Source organism: Priapulus caudatus, unplaced genomic scaffold (assembly GCF_000485595.1).
Source record: "Priapulus caudatus unplaced genomic scaffold, Priapulus_caudatus-5.0.1 Scaffold19, whole genome shotgun sequence".
Taxonomy (NCBI): Eukaryota; Metazoa; Priapulida; class Priapulimorpha; order Priapulimorphida; family Priapulidae; genus Priapulus; species Priapulus caudatus.
The window spans coordinates 922802-933020 of NW_014577080.1; positions in this window are offsets into that span (position 1 = coordinate 922802).

The window sequence follows — 10219 nt, forward strand, 5'->3', positions numbered from 1 at the left end:
ACACTCATGGGATTTGGGAGCGTATACAGGCCGTGTATATTTCGCCGTTTCGCGTGCTTGACGGAGCAGTTTTCAGTGTTTCATGCGATAAGCGATGTTTCATGGTGGTAGCGATTATTCACTTGAAGACGTAGGCTTTGTAGCCACGAGGGTGCTAGCAGCAGATTGGAAGGGGAAAGCCTTGCATGCACATTGACTATGTTTAATTGGAATGGTCACCTGCCAGAGGTCAACGTGGGGGTCATATGACTGTGACCACGTGGTGTCCCGGCTGTATAGTGCTGGCGGCGTCAGCTCCAAAGTCACGAGCCAGTTGCTTCAGTCAGGAAGCTCGGCACCTCCATGCTCTTCTAGCTGATGGCGGCCTTGTCCGCTGCTAAGCTTGAATGTAGGAGGTGTCGCGGAGCTCGGTTTAGAGTTCTATGCAAGGATCATCACTCAGGACTGATCACCGCCGTTGCTGCCCCTTGCCTGACGCAAGGATACACAGCGCCGGAGCGCTCGGTCGTCACGGGAGTCACTGCTCGCAGAACAAATCAGAAAACGCATCGATTGTAGTATCGTGCAAAACGCACACAGCATGACAACGCAAGCAAAGTAGATCCGCACCAAGAAACGCAAACGCACGAAAAAACCAGCAACAACGCGCAACCAGCAGCAAGCCAAGATAGTACGAAAATAGAACACACTACAAAAATAAAAAGCGCTTTCTTAAACTACCAAGACAAAAATGATAAAAACGAAAAGTAATTCCATAACTAAGATGTAAAATGAATCCAACCAGACAAACAGCCCCGCTATAATGATATCATAGGACCAACAACAACAAACAAAACACACATTAATAAAAACAATAACAACGTTAACCTCGAAATAAACATCAATACCTAGAAAACGAATCACGTGCAAGAACAGAAATAACAACAAAAAAAAAAAAAAAACAAAACCAAAAAAACAAACAAAAACAAAAACCAAAAACAACAACACCCAAAAACATAAAACCCCAACACAAAACAGCCACACCAACCCAACACCAACAAAAAAAAAACACAAAAAACACACAAAACAACAAACCGAACACACACAAACAAAAAAAGAACAACCAAGCAAAACAAAACAAAACAAAAACAGTCACCAACACAACAACACAAAAGAACAAGACAGGCAAAAAAAACACGAAAAACAAACAAAAAACAAAAAGAAACAGCAAAAAAAAAAACACAACAAAAAACGAGGGCCAAACACAACACACAAAAAAAAAAAAAAATCAAAAAAACAACACAAACACAAAACACAAAAACCGACAGCAAACGCACACAAAAAAAGACACATAACAAAAAAACTAAATAAATTACAAACAAACAAAACACAAAAAACAACAACAAAAACAACAAACAACAAAAACATCATATTAAGGCTTGACAGCATCGATGGGTGCTGTAGAAATAACCATGTATGCTAAAAGGACTCTCAGACCCCAGCTAAAAATTCAGAAAGGAAACTGTTTCAGAATTAACACAGGCCGACAATTTGATTCGATAAGCCGACCAGAGACCTATTCGATTTTGACGAAAGCAACACAAACCGGATCAGAACAGCTGCACAGCGCAGTGAATACTTATGTAGGACCGTTCCGCGAGGTCAGGCGCGTGCACACTCCAATTGACGAAAGCTTTGCGGCGCCAGTATATCGCGTCTATGCAGAGGAGAACAGCGAATACAACAACCTCTCAAGCGAACACACGCTATCCTCTTGGTATCGGATCTCATCTCTAAGAAGAGTACTTACAACAAAAACAAAAAACAAAAGATGGTGAACGTATAAAGGCATGGCCGAACAACTGGCACAGGCGACGAGTGCACACTGCATATAACAAAAATCAAGGAAGACGGTAAGATTCTCAAGCTAAGCGATAACGCACAAAAAATATTTTAACAAGACCGTAATCTTGTGTACGCAACGACGGTTGATATAGATTCGCGATTACAAACACAAACACAAGCCCATTTAGTAAAATTTTCGTACGAATTTCCGTGTACGCAGCAAGAGGCAAAGCGCATTTTAAAGAGTGCGATTCATCAAGCTAGAAATTTATACGTAAACCTGTTTGCGTAACTTTACACAGCTGGACGACCCCGGTGCCGTAAACCACTCGAAATTTCCGCAGATGTTTTCAGACTCCGGCAGCATGCAGTTATTTTATTGAGAAAAATTATAATTACTTAACTCAATAAATAAATAAATAATTGACCATACTGCGCGACAGGGCGGGTCGCTTTGACGCTTTTTTTGTCAGGTAGCTTGGCATTGTTTTTGTTATAAGCGACTGTTAGTAGTTAGCCGTGTTACGTGCACCGTCACGCCGTGTACGTTGCAGCAGCGCACGCACTTGTACGTGCACAAGGAGGCGACGAAGGTGTCCGTGCACACGCACGCACGCCATGTGCACAAGCGACGCACCACGTGTACGGTACGCACGCGCGCCGTGATACGTAACCGCACGCACGCACCGTGTCGTTCACACGCACGCAGCACGCACGTGTACCGTGCACCACAGCACGCACGCACCGTGTACGTGCACATCACAGCAGGCACACGTGCACATGGCAACACGTACGCACGGCAAGCGTGTAGAGCGTGCCCCGCACGCACGCACGTGTGACGTACACAGACGACGCCACGAACGTGTACGTGAACACACCGCGACACACGCACGACACGCACGTGTACGTTGGAACACGACGCACGCACGTGGTTACGTGCACCACCGCCGCACACGTGGCATAAGCACGGCACGACCGCCAGTGTAGTACACACACGCACGCAGCACGTTGTCGTGGGCACACGCACGTACGTGTACGTTTGCACACACACGACGACGTGACATGCACGCTAGCACGCGTCGCCCGTGTATTATACAAACGCTACGCACGCAGACGCACTGTACGTGACACGCACGCACGCACACAGTTGCACACACACGCACGCCACACGTGCACACCGCAGCACGCACGACACGTGTTACGTGCACACGCACGCCCGCACGTGTACGTGCACACGCATCGCACGCAGTGTGTACACCACGCGTGTACAGTGACCTGTTGCACGCACGCACGCGGTACCGATTACACACGCACGACGCACGGTGTACGTGACACGAACGCACACGACGCACGCCGCACTGCGCGTTGTACGTACCACGCACGCCGCACCCGCAATGTTTCCACCGTGACCCACCCCACCGCCGCCGTGCTTAAACACGTGCCCAGCCCCGCAACGCACCACCGTGCCACACTGCACAGCACCGCACGTACAACGCCAACCGACAACACGGCACCCCCCCGTGCTAACAGCAGCTGCACCGCACCACAGCCACCGCACACCGCTACGATGCTTACGCTACCGTCCGCCTAGCCTTATCCATGAGAAGTGTTCGACGACGCCCACCATCAGTCCCATGACGCGCACCGACAAATCGACAGGCACTAATACAATCACCCAAGCACTTCCCGGTAGACAAAGCTGACGAGCATTATGCGTTTACGAATACAAGACGAGAGAGGCGTTCAGTTTGGTTCCTACTGGTATTAGTGTCGCACAGTGTGTTGGTGTTAATGGCTAGGCACGCCTTCAACAGCCAAGCCAGGTCACGCTGGGCGTAAGTGGATTTACACTATGAATTCATTACATTGCGTACGCAGTGCTAGCTGTCGTTGATGAATCGCACCTGACGAGTTTTGGTACGTAACTTCGCTAGAACTCGTGTACGCCAATACACTTTTACGCAACGTTGTTGAATCCCGGCCACCTTTGGGCGGGTTCATGTAGGCCACCTGCCCAGTAGTGGCCGGACCAGGCAGGCACGCGCCTGCCGTTTCCTGGCACTATTTGAGATAACAATTGTGCAGGGAAAAAAGACAGTATGACCAAAGTGCAGAATGAACCCGGGGGGGAAGCATCCCCCACATATATGGTAGGTATGTGCCACATGCGAAAGTCAAAATGGGGGGGGGGGACTCTGGAACTAACTCAAAACCTTAAATTGGGGGTCTCATGGAACTAATGTTTGTTGAAATGTGTATGCTCTGGAACCGGCTATGCGTTCGCGAAATAGCGGAGGTCTCCGCGAACTAGGATTCGTTGAATGCAATGCTATGGAACGCGACACGGTTAAAAAGCATCACATCTCCTTACACACAGACAAAGAACGCGCATACGCGCATGTGCTCACCTCCGCGCCCAGCACCAGAATTCTCCCGACTCCTATCTCCCTGTCCTATATATTACCCGCAAACCCCCTACATCCTGAGCGCACATGTCACCCGTTCTCCCAGACCGCGTCCTACCCCCATTTCACAATGACCCTCTAATCTGTCTAACCTAACCACGTTTACCATTCTCTCTAATACATCAATGTAGCCGCGCATCTTGTTGCGCGACGCTCTGTCTAGCTAGCCATGTAACACGTGTAAAACAGATGTTACATGATCTCGCTTTTCCCAAAAACGATGTCTACCCTGTCATCGATTCAGCGTCCTCGCTGGTCTACACTTCAACCTAAACCTAAACTATTCCAAAAAAAAATTACTATCCTGATACTTTCCTAACTTAACCCAACGAGAGAAACGTCTTTCTGTCCGATTAAACCACCCACAATCAATACACACAAACATAACAACAATCAAAATACAATAAGAAAACACATATGAAGCGTAGAAAACAAGTAACGATAAAGTTCGATCACAATACAAGTCAGAAACTCAACACATTTGGCATGAACATTCTGATATCGCTGCAATTACTCTCACTCTTGCGTATTTTTATGCTGTAACGTACGTGGCGTATGTCACCGTGTCACTTCTTTATTTATGCCCACGCGTGACGGCGTGATCGTATCTCTGTTTAGTACCCCGTGAGGGAATAACCCGGATCGAGGATATAAAAGACAGCCATTGATATACAACTCAACGCCGTAATTTAGATAACACACGCACGTATAACATTTATTAATTAATATCCCCCATCACCGTACACTTCAATCCCAACACCCCACTCGTTATAAATTCGTCATGTATTCTAATGACTACCCAGCACTTGCCTACAATTGCTGTTACTACCGTCGTTACCCGTCCGTCTCGCTCAAATCATCCCCGCGACCCATCTACTCCCGACACTGCTAAACTATATTATTAACCCGCAATACTGTCCCGTCCGAATTCTATACCATTTACTCTAACAACAATCTAAACAGTCTGTACAATCAACTAACATACAAAGAAAAACCATAGTTACGTATATGCCATCTCGTCGGAGGAGTCTTGTTCAGCTTCGTCTCGGCTGGTCCCAGCACACTCTCTCCCTACTCTGTTAAACTCAGCTTATTTATGCTGCCCAACGTCTGCGTGCGACCTTGCTCCCTTCGGTCAATGGGCGTACCCGCCATCTTCCTTTGTTTCTTGTTCTGCTGCTGTTGTTCTTCCCGCAACTGGGTTAGTGATGTCATGTACCTCCATCGCTCGGCTGGTACTGCCCGGTGGTCGGTGACGTAACCGTTTCGCGTTCCTTTTCGTACCATATGCTCGGTTACACATGCCCCTCCCTTTGAAAGAACGTACCTCCGGTACGTCTCCCCTCGTGTTCTCACGAGACCTTTCCCTCTCAGCTCACTCCGCCGTTGAAAGGAATAGGCCCTTGCGTTGTGTCTATGATGTTATTTGTATAGTGTTTTAACATATTCCTCTCAAAGCTATGCTCGCTGCTGTCTCTTTCTCCGTTGTCGCCTCTGTCCTGTCTATTGCTGTGGTCGTGGCGGTTGTTCCTGTGCTGTGTTAGTCTAGGTAGCATAGGTGTATGAGATGCTGACTGTTCCTTCTCTTTATTTCCCCCCCTCCGAGTGGCTCTATACCGTTCTACCCAAGATGCGTTCTTACTATATACTTGTTTCCTATGTACACTTTCTTTCTCTATTTTCTATCATCATCTTTCTTCTATTTGCGTCTATTCTATTCTATAGATTCGCGTCACGTTTCCCCCTTCCTCTTTCTCTGTTTTACTGTCTTCTTCTCTCCTCGTCTCTCAGTTCTTTGTGTTCGAACGAGTGCGTGGCTTCCCCCACGCGACGTCCCACCTGTAGAAAACCCCCTCGATGTATGAGGGTACATACGCGACTCGTTCGATTCTCACCTGAACTATGTCCGTCTTAATATTTCTCTCTGTCGTGTACCCTCAGTCGCCTTTGTTCATCTGTACCGTTATTTGTCGTTTTGTCCCGTTCGTAATGGTTGGGATGGTCAGTCCTTTTCGTTTTACAATCGGGTCGTGTCTTTGTCGTCGTTGTTCTCCCTGTCCTCCTTGGCGGCTGTACACCTCTTCTTTGTCAGCACTGTTTCTTCCGAGTATGTTTCGTCCGAACATCTCCTTAGCTGATTCGTGCTCTCTCTCTTCCTGGAAGCTCCTGAATCTCGCTGGTTATCAGCTTCCTGTGTATCGCTGTGCATGCCAGTTGATTCGCTAGCATGTGCAATCGCCTCTGTCTCCGGTGGCGTCTCTTTCACACCTGCTGTGTTGTGTTGATCCGAGTTTCCTTTCCGCTCGGGATCGTAATGTGACGCTCGTGTTTCCTCGCCGTCACTGTCGTTCGTCGCCGTTCGTCGTCCGGCGTCGTTCCTCTCTCTCGACGTTGTATGGTTCTCAACAGCGTTTTATCGTCCGATGACCATTCTCCGTCGCCATCACCTGGTTGATAGGTCTGTTTTGCCCGCCCATCAAATCTTCGTCTCGTGTCTCTTTCTTCTCTTTCATTTTCTCATCTTTTAATATTCATTATTTCAAAATACATAATATGTACAGTTGACAACGTCTGCATATCTACACGAAATACATGCCACTTGCCCAGTACCAGACTAATAAAATTTATACAATATCGCGCAAAAACACTTCTCGCTGCTGCCGTACTACCAATAATGTTTAAACAGTCGCATATTACTACAGATAGTCTCTGTCTAGACCTAACTGGCAACAGTTTTTTTCACGAAGAAATCCGTAGGTGCATTCGTGCGAGTACGTTCACTGACTGGTCAGTGTTCTAGCCTGTCGGCCCCTATTCGACCGGTGACCCCAATACGTCCCGTCTCCTCAAGTTCATGAGTTGTGACAAATGCTATTCTTAGCACAAACAGCGGGCTACACTGCCGTCACTCAACCTTGATGAGGTTCATGATGAATTTGGGAATCCAGACGTGGACGCAGCTACTTAACCCCCCAGTAGCATATATATTAGTGAGGGATAGAGGGACCGAAGTATGAGAAAGTGAATGAACGTACTGCACATATTCACCTTCACAAGTAAATACATTTCAACAAGAACTCCTGACGAATCAGTACACACTAGTAGCCGTAACACCGTCAACGAAGTGAAGAAACCCGAGGTGCCGTAAAACTGATATACCGAAGTGATTTGATTGTGTTGGGCATTCCCTGGCTGGAAATCAAGATTCTACTGCTAATCAGCTTTATCAAACAGAAAACAACTGTACCCTCAGCTGTTTACGAAATTACGCTTATTGCTAAGTTACGAACCAGTTACAACACGCTGGCTACTTGGCTTACAAATTTATCGAGATCTGCTAGTTATCACATTGATTTCGTCAGCGTTAAAAACTAGTAGGCACTCCAGCATAGAAATCATCCACATTTAAACCTCAAGAAAATATCGCGGCCTGATAACAGGATAAGAAATTCGAGACACACGTCCTTTGCCTTTCCTCTCTCCCACTCTCTCTCCTCTTTCTCTCTTTCTCTCACATACATATACTCGCTCTCTCTCTCCCTCGCTCTCTCTCTCTCTCTCTCTCTCTCTCCCTCTCTCTCTCTCACTCTCATATACATCTGTTCGCTCTCTCTCTGTCTCTCGCTCTCTCGTGCTCTCTCTCTCTCTTTCTCTGTCTCTCTCTCTCTCGCTCGCTCGCTCTCGCGCTCTCTCTCTCTCTCTGTCTCTCTCCCTCTCTCTCGCTCTCTCGTGCTCTCACTCTCTCTCTGTCTCTCTCCTTCTCGCTCGCTCTCTCGCGCGCGCGCTCTCTCTCTCTCTCTCTCTCTCTCTCTCTCGCTCTCTCTCGATCACCCGCTCTCACTCTATCTCTCTCTCTCTCTCTACTTTAATCGACCTTTCTCTTCCTTTGCTGTGGCGCTATTTACCTCCATTGGGACCTCTTTTTCCCTCAGCGCTACCTCTCTGTCTAGTCTATCTTCTTCTCTCGCTACTTTTGCTGCCGCTTGTAGGGTATCAGGGTTCTGCGCTATTAGTTTCCTCCTCATCGCCTTCTTAGCCAATCCATCTATAAAGGATTCTACTAACGTTTCCTGCCTCCCTGGTTTCTATCTCTCTTGGGTAAGCCGTACTATATACCCTGGCGATGCGTTCCTCGAACTCCTCTATCGTCTCGTCCCGCTTCTGCATGATTCTTTTCAAATCTTGTCTCGCGGCTAGTCGTTCGAACTGATCTCCGAATCTCTTCCTCATCAGTTCTATTAGCTCCTCGCCACCTATCCCCGCATCCTCCCTTGTTTGCCGGACGCAAAAATCATATGCCGACCCTGCTGTGGTCATTAGGAGTACCTCCTTTAGGTCTGCATTCGCCCCCAGCCGAGCGCCTATTCCCTCTAACTGCCTCTCATATTCTCTAAATTTCATGCTATCTGCCTTCGCATCCCCCGTAAATTTCCTTATTTCTCGTCGTATTCCGGCAGGGGCGTGTACAGGATTTTTACCAGGGGACTCCCCCAGAAAAATTTTGTAATTAGACCCCTCTAAAATGCATTTTCTGCGCGAGCAGGGGGGGGTCCGGACCCCCTGGACCCCCCCCTGTACACGCCCCTGTTCCCTGCAGCTTCATCTCATCTCTTAGCTCCCTTACCACCGGACTAAGCACTTGTCCTATAATCTGTACGATATCCCCCATATTTATCCCATGCGCCATCGTGCGCCCTAACTCTAGCGTCCTCCAAAATAGCTTACCCCTTACTGCCCTTTACCCGGCCCTACGATTTCTGAAACGGAATGTGCATTAACTGCTGGAAAACAATCGGATTAGATCACTCATGCGCTAGCGCTGCGTATCACGTGACTGAAATTTTATATCCTGGTCGCACGGGCCCCATTTTATGTCACCGCGTGCTTCTTTATTTATGCCCACGCGCGACGGCGTGATCGTATCTCTGTTTAGTACCCCGTGAGAGAATAACCCGGCTCGAGGATATAAAAGACAGCCATTGATATACAACGCAACGCGGTAATTTAGATAACACACACGTATAACATTTATTAATGAATATCCCTCATCACCGTACACTTCAATCCCAACACCCCACTCGTTATAAATTCGTCATGTATTCTAATGACTACCCAGCGCTTGCCTACAATCGCTGTTACTACCGTCGTTACCCGTCCGTCTCGCTCAAATCATCCCCGCGACCCATCTACTCCCGACACCGCTAAACTATATTATTAACCCGCAATACTGTCCCGTCCGAATTCTATACCATTTACTCTAACAACAATCTAAACAGTCTGTACAATCAACTAACATACAAAGAAAAACCATAGTTACGTATATGCCATCTCGTCGGAGGAGTCTTGTTCAGGTTCGTCTCGGCTGGTCCCAGCACACTCTCTCCCTACTGCCGACACAAGATTGATTCACATACCCATTTTAAGTATTTCCGTCTCGTTCATCTCTTGCGTTCTTGTTCCTTTCGTGTTACTGCATCCTTCTCTTCCTTCGTCGGAATCTATCCTTCCTTTCTCGTCCTTTTCCTCTCCGTTGACAACCTTGCCAACGCGGCGGCCGCAACGGTCCTCCTTCTCCACGATCTCCAACCAATCCTCGTCGCCATCGTCATCGTCGTCGGCGCTAGCGCAGCCTGGCTCCCATCTCATCATCAAAACTCGCTCTTTTCGTCCCTTTCTCCCTGTCTCGCTCTCCGTCATTCTTCCTCTGTTTCTTTGCTGGCCCATAGATCGATATAGTGTTTCGGCTATACTCTCTCCCATCTCGTCATCGGCAGGGGCGGCGCCAGGGTATTTTCTTAGGGGGCGAAACCAGGGGCGTGTACAGGAGCACGCGAAGGAGGGGGGGGTCTTGGGGATTCCCCCAGGACATTTTTGAAATTAGACCCCCTGCCCTCAGAGCGTTTTCTGCGCGAGGCGAGGCGGGGGTCCGG